The sequence below is a fragment of the Lissotriton vulgaris genome, chromosome 7 (genome assembly GCF_964263255.1).
Source record: "Lissotriton vulgaris chromosome 7, aLisVul1.2, whole genome shotgun sequence".
Lineage (NCBI taxonomy): Eukaryota > Metazoa > Chordata > Amphibia > Caudata > Salamandridae > Lissotriton > Lissotriton vulgaris.
This window is the reverse complement of record NC_141695.1, coordinates 1,162,106,330-1,162,131,149: the sequence shown is the minus strand read 5'-3', so window position 1 is coordinate 1,162,131,149 and position 24,820 is coordinate 1,162,106,330. Positions and strand designations below refer to the sequence as shown.

Genomic DNA, 24,820 nt, shown 5'->3' with positions numbered 1-24,820 from the left:
GGCTAATCAAGGAAAGCTCATATGCACAGTGCGAAAAATGACGACAGGACAGCCATGGACACTCTCCACAGTCTTGGCTTCACAATGCGCATTCTAAATCCTCCACAAAACTGGAGAGAGAAATTATCTTACTGGGAGCAAGAATCCATAGGTTGCGGACAAGAGCCTTACCTACCCTCGAGGATTCAAGTGATAACCCACCAGGCTTGCTGCTACCGCAAGGGTCAGTCTTTGACACTGAGAACTGTGGGGAAGACTATGGGCATTCTGCTGATTCCTCAAGCAAGGCTACCTACACGAGACCACTGCAAGAGTCAATCCGAAACCAGTAGTCACAGGTGACTGGGAGTTGGGAAGATCTAGTAGTTGTACCGGAAAGAGTACAGGAAGAGCTCACAAAAGGTGGAACCTAGACGATAAACTGTAGGCAGGAACTTCATACAACCAACCCCTACAGAGATCACCACGTAGGCATCCCACACAAGCTAGGGAGCATACATGGGAGAGTAAATGTTCAGATGGATATGGAGAATGGAAGAAGCGATCCAGCACAGCAATATCTTGGACTAAAGACCGGTTTCATGGCCCTAAAGGCCTTTAAGACACAAGTGACGGGATGACAGTGAAAATTCAGATGAACAACACAGCCACAATGTTTTATCTAAACAAACGAAGAGGGACAAGATCACGTGCTGTTAAAACTAATCCAGGAGATCTGGATATGGGCTATTGATAGAGGTATACACCTGATAATACACCTGCCTGTTGTTGAAAATGAAGAGGCAGACCGAATAAGTGGACAAGCCTCACACTTGTGTGAACTAAATAGCAAAGTGCTCCAAGAGGGCTTCCAGCAGTGGGGCACACCAGACATCAACTTATTTACAACCCTAGAAAACACAAAATGCTGCGCCTTCGATCCAGGCACCAACACCGCCTCTCCCAGGGAAATGCCCTGTCTACAGACTGGTTGGGGAAATTTGTGTATGCTTTTCCATCCATTCCCCTCATAACTTTAGTGGTAAAGTGCAAATCGTCCCACATGACAATTATTGCAATTTTTCCACAGTGGGCCAGTCAAACCTGGTTCTAAGACCTGGTTGAGGTGGCGCAGGGAGATGTTAACCACTTGGATGCTAATGACAAGGGTAACTCGTCATGCACTGCCCATTCATTTCAATGGAAATGATAGTAAAACAGCAATAATTCCTTAGCACTAAAGGGGTTAAAAAAAGTTGCCAAGAAAGCACAGTCCATGCAAGGAGGCAAGGTATACCAGCCAGAAGTAAACTGCCTGATTCTAGCTGCCTGGCTCCTGAAGGAATAGTTTGGACACTTGTAGCTCCCAAAACGTTCAGTGGATGTTCTAAAGGAAGCAAGAACGCTAAGCACAAGGAAATTCTACATGGCAAAATGGAATAGGTACATCCTATGGTGCAAAGGCAAGGTGCTGCTACTCTGCAGAACTGAGGATACTACAGTGATCAGATATCTCACCCACCTTCTAAACAACGTACTAACACACCTTTTTAAAGGTGCACTTGGTAGCAATAGTAGCCTGGACATGAATCCAATTAGAAAGGAGTGAATAAACTGTAGGGTGTTTTTCCTAGTGTGGAGCTGGCGCCTCCTGAGTATGCTTAATTATGTGTAAACTATCTGTGAGGTGCAAAAAGGTGAGTGAAACTAACACCCTAAACCTTCCAACGAGACCGTTGGCGCGGTCCATGATTAACATGTAACACAATCCTATGCACACACTGTATTAATCAACACTTATGTGGTTTTATCCCCGTATTATGATCGCATATTAAAAACACATTGATAACGGTTATTATTCCTTTCAATGAGTATAGTCGTTGGGTGTTCTTAATTTAGAAGGATTGCCTAGCCAACACGTGTTTTGTCGTGGGTGATATCCCAATCGACTTCTTCAGGACTGCAAAAGAAAATGTATATGTGGGATCACCCGATCCAAAATTCAATTGTGAAAAATTAACATTTATAAAGTGAACACCCAGTGACTTTTTGGTTATACAAGCCACATAGCAATGCAACTGTTTACTGTGCAAGGGTTTAATGTGAGCATGTCGCCCACACAATACAGTCCAAATGGTGGTTGTTTATTAAATAGTCTGTATTATGCGTCTTAGTCCCAACAAGTGGTTAAAATGTGTAACATTTAGAATTACTATTCGAGATCGGTCTTTGTAACCCAAGTGATATCCAGCTGAATCACTAGGGGCGTGGGTAACTGCCGAGCATAGTGACCGCACAGTAAGCGAGCTCCGTGCCCGGACCTACTGCAGCCTGCATAATCTTAGCGGTTTCAGCTTCTAACCGTCACTAAATTTCATGCCAAGTGAGCCCCTGTGGACCGGGCTGGCAATCTCTGTGTGCTGCCGGGGCCTCCTGAACACCAAGGTGGGCCTGGCTGCTGGACGTGGGCTGCTGAGCCGGATACTTTTCGCCAGGGACGAGTGGAGGTGTCTGAGGCCGGGTCTGGCGCTGGTGTGCCATTCTATGCTCCTGCTGTCGCTGTGAGGCCTCCCACGGGACTGAGGAGGGGGGCAAAATATCGGAGTAAGCGACGTGGGGATCGGGACCGGCCCACAAACTGTTGAGGCCTGGTAAGAGTGACCCTGTCGTGCGGCCTATCTGATTTCCCCCTGGCTCCCCTGAGTGTCCAAAGCCCTGTGATGTTGTGTGCACCACCACCGGCGACCATACCTCGGAATCCAGAGCTGGAACGTGAGGTGCGGCGCTGTGATTGCGGCCGCTGACATATGCCTGAGACCCTGGAGTACCGGGTAAGAGTGACGCTACCTGCAGATCTTCACCGCGCCTATGCCCCGCTTCGCCGGCTCTACGTACATCAGCGGCCTGGGTGCTGTGTGTGCGGACGGGACCTGTCCCTGGTGCTTTTCACTGCTATCCTCTACTTGAGCACGGCGGCCGCACGGAGCGGATAGTCACGGGCGATCAGCTGACTGTGGCCCTTTTGCACTCTTGCTACCACTGGATTGCTATTGCAGGCTGGGCTCGCTGGTGATCGTTGGTGTGCAGACCCGGACCTATCGAGCTATCCCGGTGAAGAGGAGTACACCTTACCGTGGGCCTGAGGAACCACTCTCGACTCACTGTGGCCCATTGCGCAAATCCCGGCCGCACGCATTACCTGTCCACTCCACCCCTCCACGACAAGGCGTGAGCTGCCGGGACCCACTGCGGGACTGGGTGTGGAGACAACTCTGGTTGGGCCTGGCCCTCCTGGGAGGGTACCTGTGAGGGGCCATCTGGGACAGCGTTGCGGTCCCCTGCTTGAGCCTCTCCATTTATGTGGTGCCGGGGAGGCGGCGCCGTCGGAACGGGGCGCGATTGATGGTTGTGAGATAGTGGTGGGCCTACATACGACCATTGGATGGTGGACCTCCGGGCCAGTGGTGAGAACGCCCATAACAGTTGAGGGAGTTCCTGTCTGACGTGTCCCCTGGGCCCGCAACTGGCACTATCATACCACGCCACAGTGGGCCAGCCAAGTGGACGGACGCTGGTGCATCTGATAGACAGCAGATTGATGACTCTACGCCCACCACGCAGCCTTTTACCGGCCTTCCACCCTCTGACTTGGGGACCCCTCGGACAAGCTGGACCTTATCCTAAAGGAGGTACGTGACTCCTGGCAGCCCATTGAGAGACAACTTGGGACTCTAATGGGGTTCACCCTCCTTAGAGCTGATCATGACAAGCTAGCTACGGTTGTCAAAGATAACAAACATACTCTACTCTACTGGAGTTGGCGCCACCAAACAAGGAGCATGGCACATAGATTGCGCAGCTCCAAAAACAGGTTGCAGATCTGCAGGAAAGGGCAGATGACGCAGAGGGGCGCGCCTGGCGCAACAACATCCTAATCATAGGCCTGCTGGAGCGATGCGAGGGGACACGCTACTAGGTTCATGGAACAGTGGCTCAGGGACCACATGGCCCCGGAGAGCATCTCAGATCTTTTCTACGTAGAAAGTGCACACAGAATACCGACGGGCAGACCAGTGGCGTGATTGTTAAAGTTGTGAATTTCAGGTATCTAGACATCCTATTGCAAAGGACAGAGCTGTCCCACATCCAGTATGAGAATCAGTGGATATCCCTGTACCCAGACTACACCGCTTTAGTCCAACGTCCATGTTCCCACTACCAAGACGTAAAAAAAAACCTCTGGGCACTGAATGTCAAATATGCGCTACTATTCCCAGCTAAGCTGAAAGTGATCCATGACCACAAAACAGTTATTTGAATCTCCGGACGAGATGGCAGAATGTGCTGGCATTACATAGTAGTATACCTTAGATATCGATGCAGGATAACTACATTGTGAGTATTTGGAATGTACGGGGTCTGGGGTTGGTCAGCAAACGACCGAGTACACGCACAGTTGAATAGGCGACGCACACAAGAATCCCACCTGACTGCAGCCGAAGCGGCCAAACTCCGCAAAAAAAGGAGAGGTCAGGTTTTTTCCACGTCATATTCTGCATTAGCTAGTGGCGCGTCCATATGGGTCCGGAATAGGATCTCCTTTGAAGCTCTGGAACAGCGGGTGGATCCATTGGGCAGATTTATCCTAGTGAGAGGCACACTGGATGTCACACAAATTGTCCTTGGCAGCATATATTCGCCCAACTTCGAGCAGGATCACTACCTATTAATCCTCCTTCTCCCCCCCCCGACCCACCCCCACTTGGAGGAGGTGATACTGTCCGCCAGGCGGAAGCACTGTGCAGCTGGGCCGAGGGATGTGGCCTGGGAGATCTTTGGCGCTTAAAATACCCCACCAGTAGAGAATTTAATTCTTCTCACACCAACTCCACACCCGCACAGACAGGATTCTTTGCTCTAACCACATCACAACTCAGGTGACTCATGCAACATACTTGGGGATGACGCTCTCTGACCATAACCCACTGGAGGTCTCCCTCAGCTGGGGCAGGATCCCTACCCTAGTTCCTACCTGGAATCTATGGCCCTTAATGCTTGAGGACTCAGTCTTTCGGGAGGTACTGGTGGCAGGCATAGATCATTACTTTGCTGAGAACATGGGAACTGCATCCACACCTCGGGTGGAGTGGGATGCATTCAAGACTGTGATCAGGGGGATAGCCATTAGCACTACGGCGGGGGCACATCAGGAAATACATAACTACTTGAAAGAGGTTGAAAACTCCCTGAATAGTCTCGAACCAGATGCAGCGAATGACCTCACAAAGGGACTACTTTTACAAGACGCCAGAATAAAACACGTTGAGCTGCTAGAAACCTAGACTATACTGCTTACACTCATGCGAATCACGTTGATGCTGATAAGGCTGGCCTGCTGTTAGCTCGCATACTCGGATGACCCCCCCCACACATCCTGATCCATGAGATAATCACTAGCAATGGGACACAGTAGATACACAACAGGACATAAATGCAGCCTTCTGTGAATATTATCAAGTCTTGTACCCTGTTGGTGGAAGAGGCCCTGAGGCCTTTTTAACAGACGTGCAGTTTCCACAACTAGACAAATTGGCGCAAAACGTTCTCTCTGCCCCTATCACGAGGAGCAAAATCAAGGCAGCCATTAGGAGCCTACCTAAAACGAGGCCCCAGGTCTGGATGGCCTTCTGGCCGAATTCTTTGCCAAATTTTCGGATACTCTGGTGCTCCAACTAGAGAGATTGTATAATACTGCATTGTCCCCAGGGTCACTGTCCCCTTCCAGTGGACAAGCACTATTAGTGTCTTTCCCCAAACCAGGACGCCCGGCGACAGATCTGTCCGGATACAGACCACTGTCCCTACTCACCAACTAATATAAAGTATTGAGTAAGGTACTGGCTGGCCGCCTACTTCTACACTTACATAAGCGAATTCACCCAGAACAGTGCTTTTTTGTACCAGTGCGGAGCACCTCACCTAACATCAGTAGGTTATACCAGTTCATGGCAGCCACGCCCCAGGAGAGAGTTAATGCAGGCTGTGTCACCTTAGATTTGAGACAAGGATTCGATACGCTCAGATGGGACTATATGTTCCAGGCACTTAAAGATTTGGTATCCCCTGGATTATTTAAAGTGGGTCAGGCTCCTGTATACGGACCCCACAGCAAGGGTCCACACGGGACGGCACATCTTAAAGGAGTATTTATTTTATTTTTATTTTAAAGGTTTTATATAGCGCTGGCTAGACCTGGAGGTATCAGAGTGCTTTACATGAGCATCAGATCATAGTTACAGGTTACATCGTTACAAAGGTTACTTGTAAGGTCAGGACAAACAATAAGCACAAATATGTAAGGGGAAAAGCAGGCGAGGGGAAAGATTTAGGGGAGGGGGGAAGGAGCTGGGGAAGTAGACAGGTAATGAAGGCGGGAAAGAGGAGGGGAGGGTGAAGGACACCGCAAGGCAAGAGGAGGGGAAGGGTGACTGGGACACAAACCGGTAGACAAGTCAAAGCAACGCCCAAAGTCCAGTAAGCTGTGATCCCAGGGGAAGTGGTATCACTTCCCTATCTCTGTTGCGGGAGGCTCCCTTTACGCAGTGGACTCTCTCAGAGGGGTCTCTGAGACTCCAAGGCCTACATACTGGAGCCTTACCCAAAAAGGGGAGAGGGAGTGCTTTGGCAAGGGGTGCCATACCATACCTCAGCTGTGAGTGGCTCCCTTGGCACAGTGGACTCTCTCAGCGGGTACGCTGAGACTCCAGAGTATAAATATTGGATCTTTCCCCAACAAGGGGAGAAGGAGTGCTTAGTCAAAGGGCACAAAGGACAGGGGGCTAGCAGACCAGCAGGCAAGGTGAGAGATTCAGGGGAGAGAGGATAGGAGCTAGGGAGGAAGACAAAGAGAGAAAGAGTACTAAATGGGAAGAAAATTAATTAATTAGTTATTATGTAGCGCTGGCTAGACCAGATGGAATCAGAGCGCTTTACATGAGAGACAATAATGTTGCAATTTACATCAGTTAAAAGTTACATAAGTATCAAGAAAAGCTTTTAAAGAACATCGGGGACAAGGTGAATGGAGCAAGGGGACAAGATGAATGGAGCAAGGCAGGGTAAGGGGATAGGGTAAAGGGGTAGGAGGAAGATAGGACGTAGAGACGAGGGGAAAATCTGCCCAAGGTCTGGCTGGGTAGGTGACGGCAGGGAGGGAGAGTCCACAACACATCTCCTCTTTAGCTATATGGAAGCTCCACCGGGCATCAGCCAAATCGCTAGGTCTCCACAGTCTGGGGTAAGTTCCGCAGGTTCAAAGTCCTGATGTGTAGGCAGGTAAGGTAATAGGTTCAAGGTCTGGTTAATGTCCAATTGTAGTCCAGGGAAGTAAAACAACGTGTAGGGGTACACTATGGAAGCCATCTTGGGGTCAGACAGGGAACTGTACGGTACACTGGTGGCCATCCTAAGGTCAGGCATCAGGCAGTTAAAGCCCATATCCAGGACAGCGGCTGCCTGAAAATAACAAATCAGGCGTGCGCACACACCAATGGTTGGTAAAGGCACCCCGCAGGGATGCCCTCTATTTCCCCCCCCCCCCCCCCCCCTGTTATTTGTCTTTCCCCCCCCCCCCCCCCTGTTATTTGTGCTGGCTCTAGAGCCCTTGGCCCTCAGGGTAAGGCTATCGGCAGCTCAACTGGGCATTCGCCTCAGGCAAACGACACACGTAATTTCCGCATACACGGACAACATTATTCTGTATGCCGATGACCTCACCTCTCTATCACCCATCCCAGGCATTTTTGATTCTTTCGCGCCTTAGAATTAATGACAATAAGTCTTATGCCTTCTTTTTCCAACAGGGCGACCGCCCAGAGATGGTTCAGTTTGGTCCTCACTCCTTAATTGTCGCTGCACATACTTTTAAATATCTTGGTATACAAGTTTATCGATCAGCACCAGACTTCATTGAGGGTAATCTAGGCAAGGCTAAATGTTCGCTCCTCTCGCAGGTCACCTTCTGGTCCTCCCTACCGCTATCTGTGATGGGCCGAGTAACGATTTCGAAAATGGTAGTCCTTCTCTGGCAATTATATTTTTTCACCAACCTACCAGTTGTGATCCTGACCCGCTGCTTAACTCCCTGAACCCTATACTTTCCGCTTTGATTTGGTGGCAGTGGCCGACGCAGAGTAGGGCTGACCAAGCTGCAGTTGTACACTGATTAGGGGTGGGGAGGGGGCTAGGTGCCCCAGATTTCCGGGCCTACTGTTACGGGAGCCAATTACAATGGCTCTTGTATTGTCTGGCAGGGCGCAACTTACATGAGAGATTATCCCCCTGCCAATGTAGACGAGGACTGCTTCATACACTGATCCTACCGCAGGCTAAGATCCCGACCGATGCACCGCTGCTATTGCGCGCAGCGATTCTCTATTGGAAAAAAGCCATACATTACACGCATAGCTGCCTTCCTTATTCTGTACCACACCACTTACTGGGATCCTAACCCCCACTGGCCTCCTCACTAAAAGGAGACTGCTCCCTTGGGCAGAGGGTGGTGTAGCCACAGTGGGTGACCTATTTGACAAAGGCACACTTATGGACCACAGTAATTTTGCCCGGCGTAAGGGAGTCACAGATGCATTATATTTACTTTATGCCGCACTCCTGCAATATGTAAAGAAACATTGCCCCCCCCCCCATAGGGAGGAACCCCCGCCATGAAATAGTCTTCATTACCTACCTGATGGGCGACTGCCGTCATCTCACCAATTGCTTTACAGAGGCATTACTACCCACACTATAAGCCCGCTAACTGATTTACGCAATAAATGGTCCGTAGACCTGGGGGACAGCCCTGACCGATGGGGACTGGTGCAGGGCCTTGGCATACTCTAGGAGAATCCCACGGAACGCCAAATTCAAATTCATTCAATATATGGTTTTACACGGGGCGTATCTCACCCTGCACAGACTGCAACGTATTTTCCCGACCATACAACACTGCTGTCCTAGATGTAAATTAGATGACACTGACTTGCTACATATGTTATGGCAGTGCCCCATGCTTACGCCTCACTGGTCAGGGGTACTATCCTTGCTTGCAGTTGCTGTTGGGATCCCGGTCCTGGGCATACCTGTAGTGTCTCTCTTGGGACTGATACAGCGCCCAAAGGCACAGAAAGTACAACTTCGCTTTATAGACTTGGCTCTACTTCTGACTAAGCGATCCATTACGATGAGGTGGAAATCGGCCACACCCCCACAGCTTTATGGCTGGCATGGGGAAGTAGTGAGATGGGGCGGAGCAGAGAGTGCTGCTATCTGCTGGGAGGAAGCCCTGGGATTGCGCAAAAAAATGTATCTCTAGACTGGGACAGTATTCTGCAAGCGTTCAAGGCCCTTGCCCCACCGCCTGTGCCAGTAGCTCTGAATTAATAACCATCTTCTTACCTAGCCCCTGTTCCCAGTTTCCACTATTATTGACTTACACTGACTGTGAACCCTGCACCATAGAGTGCATCCATACACTTTGAGCGTTTATGTACAATCGGACGTAGCTAGTGGAACACTTTGCCATATGAGCTGTGAGTGTACGGTGCCAGATGAAGTTGGGGGAGGGATGGGATAGTTGTGTTCATATACTATATACTTCCAGTAGAAGATGATGCACGTACACTGTACAGGGATTTCAATGTAATGTATTATTGTGTATAACTGCAATAAGCTGTAATTGATGGGTTGAAAATTGAAAAATTAATGAACTGTTTAAAAAAAAAAAAGAATCTAGCTGAATCACTATAAACATGAATGTCACAACTTGGTCAGTACAAATTAAAGATGGGGACGTTTGGTCTTATCTTCCCTTTTTACCCCTACCTAATTACCCCTACCTAATTACAATATTCGACCTTCCCGTAGTTGGATATCACTTGGGTTACAAGGACCGATCTCGAATAGTAATTCTAAGTGTTCCGAGTTGTACTACCTGTTGAGACTAATCCCATAATACAGACTATGCACTGGCTTATGCAGTGGGTGATGTCTAGACACGCACACATACTTGCACTCACACTCTCTCACACTCTTAAACCACACCATCCCTACTCAAGGGACTGCCCTACACCACCTTCCCAGGCTGTGTGGGAGTGGGAGGGTCGCAGTACAAACTGACACTGTGGGTCGGGTGACCAGAGGCCTTCCACAACCAACACTCCCGCCGCAGCCTCTAAGCCCTTCTAATCTTTCCCTACAAGATGATGGGCATTCAGTTGGTGGCTGAATAAGCCATCACCACCACCACGGGCAGTCCATAAGGGACTAGTTAGTTTTATGAATTGTTTGATGGGGCTACTCATTTCACTTCAAATCCTCCCCTCCCCCTTTGCCTCCATCTCATGACTGGCTGACTGAGAATCCTTTGTCTTTCCTCTGCTAGACAGTTACAGCTCCCTTGCCCAAGGGAGCCATAGAGAGGAATCCAGTATAAGTAGGCAGTGGTTGGTATTCGTGCTACTTTCTGATTCCCAAAAAGAGCAAATTGCAGCGCCCAATCTTGGATCTCAGAAGCCTCAACCTCTTTCTCAATAAGGAGAATTTCAAGATCCTCACTATCTCTCAGGTATTGTCTGCTCTGACCTGGGAGACTGGATGGTAGTGTTGGACTTGCAGGACGCCTATTTTTATATTCCCATTCTGCCTTCCCATCAGCATTCCCTGCTGTTTAAGGTCGGCCACAAGCAATTTTTCAGTTCATGGTGTGCCCCTCGGGTGTTCCTCAGGGTGGGTGGTGGTCTCAGCTCATCCCTGCAGATCAGAAGTGCCAGTCTTCCTCTAACTCGACGACTGCCTGCTGAAGGCGGGATCGCCCCAGACTGTGGCCTCCTACCTCTAGACTACTGTGAACCTTATGCATTCACTGGGGTTCACTATCAATGGGACAGTCACACCTGACTCCCTCTCAGACACTCCCTTTCATCTGAGCTATTCTGAACACAGAGCAGCTTCAAAAGTATCCACCTGAGCAGCGAGTCTTGCATATTCAGGCTATAATACTGATGTTTATGCTATTTAGGTGAGAATGACTCTGAGGCTGCTGGGCCTCATGGCTTCCTGCATATGCGAACTCTGCAGTGAGACCTGAAGTTCCAGTGGGCACATCATCGGGGAAATCTCTCCCGACGCGATCCAGATCTCGGAGGGCCTGCGAAAGACAATCAGTGGTGGCTAACTAACTACAATTGGGTCGCATGCAGAACTCTGCCGTCTCCAACCAGGCCTAACAGTAGTGACGGGTGTGTTACTTCTGGGATGGGGTGGCCATCTGGGAGAGGTGACGATCAGAGGACTCTGGTCTCTGGCAAACTCCGTACTACACATCAACATACTGGAGCTCCGAGCGATCAGACTGCCATTAAAAACCTTCCTATCCTCCAACAAGGGAAGTGAACCTTCCTATCCTCCAAGTGTTCAAGAACACCACCACCTCCATGTGGTACTGCAACAATCCAAGCGGGTGGGGTCGTGGACCCTTTGCCAAGAGGCCCTGTGTCTCTGGAAATGGGGGAAACAGCAGGGCATATCCCTAGTAGTTCAACATCTGGCAGTTTCCCTGAATGTCAAGATGGAAGAACTCTGCCGTCAATGCATAGCTGATCACAAATGGGGTCTCTATCCGGAGGTGGTGCAAGGTCTCTTTTAACAGTGGGGAGAGCCTTGATTAGATCTTTTCACCTCTGCTGAGAATGGGCAATGCCTGCAGTTTTGCGTGCAGGAGTTTTCCAATATATTCCTTTGATTTACTCATGATTTGAGTGTTCCTTTTGTTTTCTTCTCTCCATTAACTGTGATGATATAAATGTTTTGAATAAGTGCGGTGCTAATGTTGTTTTGTATTCCGTTAACAAGAAAGTAATTCTGTTGCTGACAGAACCGACATTACGGCTAAATTTCATACCAAGGTTCTGAGCAGGCATAGCAATCATGTGCCATGTCGACTCTTCACTTTTCTCAGCACCAAAGGTGTGTGTGGACACATCAAGTCAAAGTGCATCAGACATCTGCCAAAAAGTGGAGACTTACTGCAACAGAAACCAACTTTCCTACAGAATATGGTCTGGGAACTCCACAGCACCATAATGGCTTTACTGCAACCTGGGAAGTTTGATGTCAAGCTTCTCAGCACATTAAACCCACACTGATGCCAGTCTGGGATTTAATGCCAAATGCTCTCAGAGGGCATCTTAGAGATGCCTCCTGAAAAACGACTTAACTACTGTCCTGGCTGGTCGCCAGCTGCCGCCCCAGACATGTTAGGGCCTCCTGCTCTCGTCGTCCTGAAGCAAAGCACATCCTGGGCAGTGGTGTTAGGCCTCCTCCCCAGGATGGGCAGGCTCCATGAAGGGGAAGTTTCAAAGGCTTGCTGCCTTGTTGAACCGGCTCAGCCATTTACTGCTCCCAGCAACTGGCTCCCACTGGTTCTGACCCCTGCTTAGTGTGGGAGAATCGGCGAGGGAGGTGAGGCGAAGCACAACTCAGTCCCCACCATCTTGAAGACGGGGGGACCCAGCAGAGCACAATGAGGTTTATGCCCCCTCTCCTACAGGAGGGTGGCATATTGGGGGGTGTACCCACCCCAAGGAACGGACACATTGGTCCCAACCGGTACCTACCTGAAACGCCCCTAAATGTAGTATTTAGGGGCAACCCCAAACTGTGCCTCCTCAGACAAGAAAGGAAGGACCGAAGAGCCACGCTGAGGGAAGAAGAGGACATGAACTGACTTGGCAACTGCCCCACCGGCCTGTCCTGAACTTGACCTGCTCTGGAGCGAAATCTCTATGTAAACTGCAGCCAGAAGCTCCCCGGAACCTGGTGGACCTTCCCTGCCTTCCCAAACCAAAGTGGGTCTCCTGTGAGCACTCTATTTGCTCACCAACAGACTCTGGCTCCGTCCAAATCTGCGTGTCTGCACCACTTTTCACTGACACCCACTGCCTGAGTGGCCCAACACTACAAGGAAGTCTCCCCGGTGATTCTGACCTGGGATCCAGTGATCCTGACCTGCCTCCAGTATCACGACCACACCTGCAGCCCCTATCTGAAGAATCCCCCAACCCCAAATGGAGCCGGTAAGGAAAACCAGATGCCAAAAGACACCCCTGCACCTGACGCCCCACAGCCTTGGATGGCCCACACAGGGTTTTCCGGCATCCCAACTTATCTCTCTACCCGGTGGTCGCCTAAAGAAGATCTTCATGCCCGAGCCTGCAGTGTTGGTTCTGACCTGAGCTTCCCCATTGAAACCAACAGGGATTCCGTCATCGATCCAGCACCCAGCTTCCTCAGGGCTGCTGTTGTTGCACCTTGTGTGCCATCTTGGATCCCCATTTGCCCTGATATGAACCCTAGGAGCTTTTTTCCCACATCCAAGTGGCGTGCCCTTGAGCAGCCACCAACCGGAGGCCCCCTATCTTCCTTTGGATAACATTGGGCCTCAGCACCCGGCAGCTGTGGTGCTGCTCAGGGTGTTCTTGAAGTGCATCCTTGACCCTGGGGTAACCCTGATTCTAACTCCAGAAACCCAACTCTCAAGACAGATTACTCACCTTTAAACTGATAACCTGATGTTCGAGGCATATGAGCTGCAGATCACACACTTTGCATTAGATCGCCATCTGGTGTTGGGCTTGGATGGTTGCACCTTGTTGTTGTCTTGGAAGAAGTCTTTGTAGTCACTCTATGGGTGACTCATCCCTTGGACGATAGTGCGTATGGACATCGACTCTATCCTTATATTGTTTTATTCCGCCATTGGGTTCGGATGCAACTTTTGCGCACCGGTTCGAAACTATTGACCAGTTCACAGATCCAGATAATATATACCACAGGATGAATGGGATTTCAGCTACCCAATAGATCCAATAAACCTCCCAAGCCCACAGCCACACCCAACAAAACCATCGCCCCCAGATGATAATATTGGTTTCGGACATTTCCTTAATAGGGCTGCTGTTTTTTCATGGGGTAACGATGCACTCAGACACACACCAGAGGAAGATTTCCTTTTAGACACATTTGAACACTCTCAGAAATCTTTACAGATATTAGTAATGATCAAGGGGGTCATTAAACATGCCCTGACATATTCAAAGATCGTGTAAGAGCCAGGATTATAAATCCTAGAATTGATAAAAAAATATAGACCTGCCCCTGGCGACCCTGCCTATATCAAAAGGCAGCTGCCTTTAGATTTACTAGTAGTTTCCAATGCAAGAAAGCTCGCTAATTCACAAACCTCAGGGGATGCACCACCCGCGATAAAGAATCCAAATTATTGGAGGCATTGGGCAAAAGAGTAGCGGCGCAAGCGGCCAATCCCTGGCGCATAGCCAACATTCAAGCACTGCTGGCTAGATATGATGGGGCTCACTATGACCAGCTGGAAACCCTATTACAGCATTTACCGGACCAATACAAAACTCAAGCAAATGACCTCATTCAAGAAGGGAAATTAATATTAAATGCGCCCTTGATGCCGCAGACACTGCTTCTAGGTCCATTAATACTAGTGTACTTCTCAGACGACATGCCTGGCTACGCATTTCAGGCTTTAGGCAAGAGGTCCAGAGAACCTTCTAAACCACTTGCTCAATCAAGAAAACCTTTTTGGACCGGCTGTGGACACAACTCTCCATGGGAGCACTACAGTCTCCACACACATGTGGCTCCTTTCGTCACTCCATTTATAGAGGGACCTCTAAAAACATCGGTACAGATACCTCATCTTCCTTCAAAATCACCACCTAAACATCTCCCAACAGAGGATATTTTAGAGGAGGTTAAAGAGGGAATAACAAAGGGAGAGGCTGAGGTAACAATAACACTCGCACCTCCCCTGCCTCTAAAGAGTGACTTTCCTCCACTCTCCACAGGCCATTCTACTCCGGTCGGGGGAAGAATATCACAGTTCCTACCTGTCTGGAACTTCACCACAACAGACAAGTGAGTAAGACAAATTATCCAATATGGTTACTGCCTGGAACTTGCAGCTACCCCCCAAACATACATACCACCCAAGCAGCGTCCAATGTCCACAGAACAGCTTACACTTTTAAAACTGGAAGTTCTCTCACTGCTTCAAAAACAAGCGGGGGCTCTGCTCCGCGCTGAAGAGTAAAGGAGTTGAAGGAGGGGTGGGGGAATCGTGATAGGACCCAGATATTTCTACCACGCCAGGACTATTTTGCTTTTCAATGCTTTCTTCCATTCCGCTTTATACATGCCCTATAAAGTAAGCGAAAGGCGATTAATAAAACTATTAAACACGTAGCTAAATAAAATTCACAATGCAGTAAGAATACACCGGTCACTTGAAGGGGTCAAAGACTGCTGACAGTATTGTTTCCCCACATGTTGTCACCATGAACCATAAACATGCCTGGCACGCTCGGATTGGAGAGGAGTAATAGAAAGTAGAAACGATCAAAAACCGAGCCATTCACATGGCCTCCTCTGCACACTCCCATACCCTCTTTGAGATCATAGATGGCCCGCCCCCTTCTGTTGTGTCATTGTGCCTAGTGTATCCTGTGCCTCTGACACTGCACACCGCCGCGCCATGGGAGACGCTGCCGCCGAGCGGAAGCTGAAACTAGTGACACTGGTGAGTGAGCGACGCCCTGGCACACTTTTCAACTTGCTCCCTAGCAACGGGACTAGACGGGACCCGGGCAATAGCAGCTCCAGGGCAACAGCTGCTCCAGTTCTGGACGCAACACAGCTCACTAGTGCAGGGCAGCGCGTAAGTGACTCAAGTATGTGGATCAAAAGAAAAGTGCGATTTAGTGCATGGGGGAGGGGGCATATTTACAAGGCCGGGAGAGAAAATAAAGAAAAAATGAAACTAGAGTGGAGAAGATAACGAGATAGACGAAAGGAGGGTCCGGCTGGGAGCTGGGAAAGAGGCTAAAAGGGCTGAAAGGGAGGTGAGAATGCACGTAGCACATTCCAATGAAGTCTGGCGGGGGTGGGGAGCAGGCATATGGTGTTTGAGTGAGCAGCCTTTGATGTGCGAGCGAGTGGGAGGGAACAGCAGGGGGCAGAGAAGCAGATTGCCTTCAAGGCAGGAGGCAGGCAGAAGGCTCGGGCAAGGTCGTGCACAAGAGCACTTGCACTCGTGAAAATCCTCTTTTTTGGGCTCATGGTGAAACTCTTGGTTTCACTGCTATAGACTCGTCCTATTCCATTCCTGCGGAATGGAAATAGGCCGAGACCTAACAAGCCATAGAGCCAGTCCCCTTATTACATCAGGGAACAGGAGTTTACTCCCTATATTTCCTAATCCCCAAAAAAGATGAGACTCTAAGGCCAATACTGGATCTCAGACCCCTCAATCTGTACATACCCTCGGATCACTTTCACATGATCACTCTCCAACAAGTGCTTCCACTGCTCCAACAAGGAGACTTCCTTGCCACACTAGATCTCAAGGACGCCTACTTCCACATTCCCACACATCCTTCTCACAGGAAGTATCTAAGGTTTGTAGTGGAAGGACAACACTATCAGTTCAAAGTCCTTCCATTTGGAGTCCCCACCGCACCCAGAGTGTTTACCAAATGCCTGGCAGTGGTAGCAGCACACCTAAGAAGACAACAAATTCATGTCTTCCCATATCTGGACGACTGGCTTATAAAAGCCAAGTCATTCAACCAGTGTGTTCAACACACTCCTCAAACCGTACAAACACTGTACAACTTGGGATTCACAATCTACTACACCAAGTCATAGCTCCAGCCCTCTCATGTACATCAATATCTAGGGGCCACAATAAACACTTCCAAATCTCTAGCGTATCCCAGGCCAGCCAGGATAACACAACAAACTTATCCAAGGGGCGGTCGTTCATCGAGCCAGTTCCACAGATAGTTCTATCAGACACATCACTCACAGGATGGTGAGCACATCTCCTCAATCACACCACTCAAGGCAAATGGACCACTCAACAGAAAGTGCTCCATATCAATCATCTGGAACTGTTAGCAATATTCCTAGCACTGAACTCATTCCAACTCCATGTACAAAACCAGGCTGTCCTCATCCGGACGGACAACATGACAGCCATGTATTACATACAAAAACAAGGAGGCACACATTATCTGCAGCTGTCCCAGCTCGCACGGAACATTTGGAGGTGGGCCATTCCACAAAACATATACCTCCTTACCTCCTTGCAGAACATCTTCCAGGAATACACAATCGGATTGCAGATCTGTTAAGTCGACAGATGCAACAGATTCACGAATGGAAACTACATCCACGAGTTCTTCTACCATTTTTCCAAATGTGGGGCCAACCAGACATAGATCTGTTTGCCACACGAAAATGCAAAATGCCCAACCTTGGCCGCCAGCTTTCCACACCCGCTGTCCAAGGGCAATGAGATATGGATGAACTGGTCAGGCAGATTTGCGTACGCTTTTCCGCCACTCCCAGTGATTCCACTAGTGCTATGCAAGCTCTGAGAACAGTCTCTAAAATTGATCCTTGTGGCTCCCACATGGGCACGTCCACTCTGGTTCACCACACTGTTGGAACTCTCACTATTCCCACAACAAAAACTACGCCTCTCCCCATCACTAGTAACGCAGAACCATGGAGAGATATGGCACCCATATCCAACTCAGCTGAATCTAGCAATCTGGCTCCTGAAGTCCTAGAGTTAGGTTACCTTAACCTTCCATCAGACTGTATGAACATCATTAAAGAAGCCTGGCGGCCGACCACCAGTGCTTGCTATGCAGCAAAATGGAAGAGATATGCTATTTACGGCACTAACAATCATATCGATCCACTGGATGCGTCCATCCAGAACATCATTTGCTATTTACTGCACTTGCAAAGATCTAATTTAGCATACTCATCCATACGTCTACATCTAGCAGCACTTGCTGCTTACTTACAAAACAGACAACACTTGTCACTTTTTAAAAATCCCAGTAATTAAAGCCTTTATGGAGGGCCTTAAAAGAACCATTCCTCCTAGATTACCACCCTCTCCGGTGTGGAGTCTCAACATTGTACTTACTCTGCCCATGGGACCCCTATTTGAACCTTTACATAAATGTGAACTTCAGTTCCTCGCATGGAAAGTAGCTTTCCTTATCGCAATCACCTATCTTAGAAGAGTAAGTGAGATCCAGGCTTTAACCATACAAGTACCCTTCTTACAAATACATTGTAACAAGGTGGTTCTCAGAACAAATCCAACATTCCTTCCTAAAGACATCTCTGCTTTTCATCTTAACCAATCGGTAGAGTTACCAGTGTTTTTTCAAAACCCAGGCTCCGTAGCAGAGAGAGCTCTTTACCCCGCTAGACGTCAAAAGAGCTCTACTTTATTACATTGACAGGACTAAATCCTTTCAAAAAACAAAATAATTTTGTAGCTTTCTCTCCACCGCATATAGGTTAGCCCATCTCTAAAGCTGGGATTGAAAGGTAGATTGTTAAATGTATACAAAAATGCTACCAAAAAGCCAAACTCACATTAACAATTCCCCCGAGGGCGCATACAACACGCAAACTAGGGGAATCTATAGCTTCATAGGGAACATTCTCCTAGAAGACATCTGTAAGGCAGCAACAAGGTCTACCACACACACCTTCACCAAACACTATTGTGTTGACGTGCAAGCCAAGCAACACGCTTCTGTGGGCCAAGCTGTTCTTAAAACTCTTTATTCAAACTACTACAACCGATACAGGTGACCACCGCTAGGGGAGATACTGCTGTACAGTCTATGCAAAGTGTGTGATCTGCAGCTCATATGCCTTGAAAGGAAAATTCCAGTTACCAGTATGCATCTGTTCTTGCATGTAAAGCTGCAGATCCACACATGCCCACCCACCTCCCTGGGACCTGTATCTGTTCCAGTACTATCTTACTTAGATATACACACGGACATATTTTTCTTTTCTACTAACTCATCATTTCCCATCATGGCGAAAAACAATCGTTAAGGATGGGGTCGATCCTCATGTGCACATCGTTCAAGAGAGGAGGCACCCATTTCGTGACTACAAAGACTTCTTCCAAGACCACAACAAGGTGCAACCATCCGAGCCCAACACCAGATGGCGATCTAATGCAAAGTGTGTGGATCTGCAGCTCCACACGCCAAGAACAGATGCATACTGGTAAGTGGCATTTTTGCAGCGTGAATCTTTCTGGATTCACTATGCTGTGCATTATTCCGCGATCTGGTGGTTGGGTCCGGATTCGTAGTCTTTTTTTTCTCTTTTTTTTTTTTTTTTTTTTTGTAGCCCAGGTGGGCGTCAACGTCCCACCATTTGGTGCACCTTCGTGACGTTGGCACGCTTCCTGCGGAAGCTCCCACCCTTGGGCGCCATCTTCAGATTCTTTTTTCCGCCGTTGGGTCTGGATCGTCGCATGAAGCTCCGGAGAAGTTTCAGGAGAAAAGAAGGAAATACACCAAGTTTTGGAAGAAAAAGGACCGAGGAAGGTCGGAGAAGAAGACCTCCTAGAGCCAGAACGGAGAAGGAGGAAGAAAACCTCGAGGTTTTCGACAGCCAAGGAGAAAGAGCGGGCAGGGGACCCCCTGACCGAGCACATGGACAACACTCCATTCAAGTTCTGCCGTAATTGCCACCACGTACGCGCAGAAGGACCAGCATCCGGTCTGCAACCTCTGCCTGCCGGTCGACCACTCCAGCGAGGATTGCAACGCCTGTTCAGTCTTCACGCCGAAGACTTTGAGAGTTCGAGAGAGACAGAGCGTGGCCCACCAGACGATGCAAGGGAAAGGGACCACGCCGACGCTTTACGACCTGGGTGCCTCCTCCGAAGAAGAGGAGAACATCGCCGAGGGACCAGATGACTTCACGGTCGTAGAGACCGATGTGAGACCTTCAAAAAAGGTAGGAGAGTCTACGACCCCGAAAACCCAGACAGGGCCTAGAAAGCCTGAGGGAGAACCCCGAAAAACAGAGGCTAAGTCCTCGGAAGGAGCACCGGCGGCGAAATTTTCGACGTCCGAAGTTGTATCCTCCGAAAGGCCCAGCGGATCCTTCGAAAAGGACTCCCAGATGGCGAAGACCAGCGAAAAGCAAAGGTCGTCGAAGCAGGCCCTCGAGAAGGGACCCGCGAGCGAGAAGACGCTCAAAATGGCCTCGACGTCGAAGGCACCGTCGAAGAGACCAGCCGAGAAGCTCGACGCCGAGCAGGCGGCAGAGATGGAGAAAAAGAGAAGAAGGCTCGAGGCCGAAATGGAGAGTATGCTCCAGAGGAAGAGAGACTTCGACGAGAAAATGAAGAACTACTCGATTCCCTCGAAGACCGCTACTGCCGCCTCGAGCACCGCAGCGGCAGCCGAAGAGGTAGAGTTGCAGGAGGATTTCGAGGCCGAAGAGCCGCCGAAAACTCCAAACCCCACGGATGAAGGGGAAGAGGAGGACTTCTACCGCTCGGAGGGAGATTACCTCAGCGAGAGCTACTACTCAGAATCCTCGGCGTCGTTAGAGGAAGAATGGCAGGATCTCGAGGCCGATAACCCCGAGGAACCTGTGGAGACGTACCCGTCGAGGCCTTCGCCGCCAGACGACATCGGGGCTTACTATGAAGTCGTCAAGAAGGCTGCAACAGTCTACAATGTAAAGTTGGAGGAGGAACAGATAAAGGCAGACTTCCTGCTGGAAACTTTGCTCCCCTCACAGACGAAAAGCAGTTTCCTGCCCATGCTGAAGAGCGTCACGGCACAAGGAACTGAAGCCTTCAAGGAACCGGCTACATGCAGGTCAGTGACCCCGAGGACGGACAAGAAATAAAAGTTCTCCTCCGGGGACCCCCCTTATATCCAGGGCACCGTGGCAGCTGACTCTATTATCGCGGCAACGGCCAGGAGAAGGGCCAACGTGCTAACCACATCTGGCCCACCACCTGATAAGGAAAGCAGGAGGATGGACCTCACTGGAAGGAAAATAGAAAGGAATGCGGCTATGCATTGGAGGATGGCGAACTCCAACACACTCCTGAATAGACACCAGTATCAGCACTGGGATGAGATGAGCCAGTTGCTGAAACACATGCCTGAGGAGTACAGGCAGAGGGCAGCCCACCTCGTGGAGGGGGGAAAGGACATAGCAAACGCATGCCTGAAGACGGCCCTAGACGGGGCAGAAACATCAAGCAGACTGATGGCCATAGGTATCACTGAGAGAAGGCAAGCCTGGCTCAGAATATCAGGCTTCAAGGCAGAAGTACAGAACAACATCCTGAACACCCCCTTCAATGGGGAGACGCTGTTCGGAGCATCGGTGGATGAAAAACTGGCTCAGCTGAAGAAAGACAATGAGACAGCCAAATCAATGGGAGCCCTACAATTCAGGGGGATGCGGAGAGGCACCCCCACAAGGAGACCAAATGGTAGAGGTGGAAACCAGCAATCACATTTGCATCAGTCACACCACCATGGTCAACAGGGTGACAACCAATGGCACCAGGGTCAACAGAGGCAGAATTGGAGCTCCCAGAATAGGGGCCAGTCCTTTCGAGGGAGAGGAAACGGACAGGGCCAGAGACGGAGAGGTGGTGATCAACCCCCCCAAAAGTGACTCCACGAAGAAGGAGGCGCTCACCCACCCAAAGCCTCCGGGGGGAGAGCACCTACAGCTAAGGAGAGGCTCGCACGGACACGGCTCAAGAGAACACGCAACACTAGTAGGGGGGAAGGTTGAGATATTTTCTATACGAGTGGAGAAAAATAACCACAGACAAGTGGATACTAAACATTATACAACACGGATACTGCATAGAGTTGGAAAGATATCCACCAAACAGAAGGCCAAAGAGAAGGGGTCACAAGGGCAGAGAACTGCAGCTGCTCCAGGAGGAAGCTCAAGAACTGCTCCTCAAAGAGGCCATAGAACCAGTCCCGCACAGAGAACGGAACAAGGGGGTGTACTCAAACTACTTCCTAGTACCAAAGGCGGACGGAAGCCTAAGACCCATCTTGGACCTACGCTTCCTGAACATCTACGTAAAAACTCAAAAGTTCAAGATGACTTCCCTGCAAGAGGTCATCCCACATATAAGGCCCGGGGACTACTTGTCCACGATAGACCTAAAAGACGCATACCTGCACATCCCCATGAACAGGAAACACAAACACATGTTAAGATTCATGGTGAACAAAGACCACTACCAGTTCACAACCCTGGCTTTCGGGCTCAAGTCAGCTCCAAGGGTCTTTACCAAATGCCTCGCGGCGGTGGCCGCACACCTACGAAGGGAGGGTATACACGTGTACCCCTACCTGGACGACTGGCTCGTGAAAGCAAGCTCTTACACGAGATGCAAAGCCCACGCAGAACAGGTCACAAGAACGCTCACGAACCTGGGCTTCTCCATCCACTGGAGGAAGTGCTCCATGGACCTAGAACAAGTGAAAATCTTCCTGGGAGCCCTGATCAACACGGTCGAATGCAGAGTGACACCCAGCGAGAAGAGAACACTCAGCCTGCTGAGGGAGAAACGTCACTACCAGAAGGGGCAAGTTCTGACAGTGAGGACGGTGAGCAAGATCTTGGGGATGATGGCGTCATGCATCCACCTGGTCCCCAATGTTCGGCTAAAGATGAGACCACTACAGGAGTGGCTGCAACAGCAATGGTCACAAGCAGAAGGAAGTTGGGAAGATCTAGTGGTTGTTACGCACAATGTGCAGGAGGAGATGACATGGTGGACGAAGGAGAATATAACGATGGGGAAGCCTCTAACGCCACCGGACCCAACTGTGACCATCACCACAGACGCATCCCAGAAAGGATGGGGCGCACATATGAACAGGCTCAGAGTGAGGGGTCTGTGGAACCCAGGAGATGCGGTCAAGCACATCAACTACCTGGAACTGAAAACAGTGTTGCTGGCCCTCAAGGCCTTCCAAAAGCACCTTTACAACAAAAGGGTGATGATACAGACAGACAACACCACAACGATGTTTTACATCAACAAGCAAGGGGGGACTCAGTCATTCCCTCTGTCGAGCTTGGCTCAAGAAATATGGAGATGGGCGATCCCACTCAGGATAGACCTGCTTGCCATACACCTGCCAGGGAAGGACAATGTGGAAGCGGATTGGCTCAGCAGGCAAGCATCGGTGTCCCACGAATGGGAACTGAACAACCAAGAGACCGAGAACCTGTTCAGGAGGTGGGGCACACCAACAATAGACCTGTTTGCAACACGCCAGAATGCAAAATGCCAACACTTTGCATCGAGGGAACAGGAACCAATGTCCCATGGGAATGCCCTATGGATAAGCTGGTCAAAGAAATTTGCCTACGCTTTTCCACCGACGCCACTGATCCCCAGAGTCCTGAACAAGTGCAGGTCGAGCAACATGACTCTCATCCTGGTGACTCCTCAATGGGCGAGGCAGACTTGGTACTCTCAGATTATGGAGATGTCGCAGGGCAGAGCACACAAGTTCCCAAAAAGAAGTGACCTTCTCTCCATGGAAGGGGGACAAGTTCTACACCCAGAACCAGAAAGCCTCTGCCTGTCAGCGTGGCTCCTGAGGACTTAGAGTTCGCACATCTAAAACTACCAGAGAGCACACTTCGGGTGCTGAGAGAAGCAAGGAGACCCAGCACACGGAAGTGCTAAGGGGAGAAATGGAAGAGGTTCACGCAGTGGTGCCATAGGAAAAACCTGGAGAGAAAACTGACTAGAGAGTCTACAGTACTCAGATACCTCACGCACCTGATCAAAGCCAAACTAAGCTCGTCCTCGCTGAGGGTTCACCTGGCAGCGATTGTGGCATACACAAGAGGAGAAACAGGGAGAAGTTTCTTCACTTCCAGAGTAGTGAAAAGGTTCTTGGAAGGAGCGAAGAGAATAGTGCCACCCAAGAGGATGCCGCCGCCGGCATGGAACTTGAACGTGGTACTGACGGAACTCATGAAGCCACCGTTTGAACCCATCCATAAAGCGTCACTACAAATGCTGACAATGAAGACAGCCTTTCTAGTAGCAATAACATCGCTACGCAGAGTGAGCGAGCTACAAGCTTTGACGCTGCAAGAACCGTACATACAAATACACAGTGACAGGGTCGTGATGAGGACAGACCCGCATTTCATGCCCAAGGTAGTATCTAAATTCCACATGAACCAAAGTATCCAGATTCCTAGCTTCTTCCAGAAGCCCACGTCAAATGCGGAGAGGGCGCTCCACACTCTGGATGCAAGGTGGGCAGTAATGCACTATATAGAAAGGACGAAAGAACACAGGAAGACAAAACAATTCTTTGTGTCCTTCGCAAGGAGTCTCCTGGGTAGACCAGTGACTAAGAACACCATAGCAAAATGGATTGCCAAAACAATACAGCTCTGCCACATGCAAGCTGGTGAAGAGCTCACGGAGGGGCCACGAGCCCACTCAACCAGAAAGAAAGGGGCAACGATCGCCTTCCTGGCAAACACGCCCATCCAAGACATATGCCTGGCGGCAACATGGGCTTCAGTGCACACTTTCACTAAACACTATTGCGTAGATGTGCAGATGAACAAGGAAGCACAAGTGGGCCAAAGAGTGCTTCAACATATCTTTAACAACCAACGCTCATCTTCCACCCAGCCGCCACATGAGTGACAAAACCACTACGAAATCTATGCACAGCATAGTGAATCCAGAAAGATTCACGCTGCAAAACGAATAGTTTCTTACCTGTCGGTGTAGTTTTGCAGCTTGAAGATCTTTCTGGATTCACTAGCGAACCCACCCACCTCCGCCAGAAAGATGAGGCTTGAGAAGGTG

The 24,820-nt window shown here is 49.6% G+C and overlaps 1 protein-coding gene across 1 annotated transcript in view; it reads left to right on the top strand.

Moving 5' to 3' along the window:
- AFF4 (ALF transcription elongation factor 4) overlaps positions 1-24,820 on the top strand; it is a 798,699-nt gene that overhangs the window by 87,720 nt on the left and 686,159 nt on the right. The gene's annotated exons all lie outside the window — the stretch shown is intronic.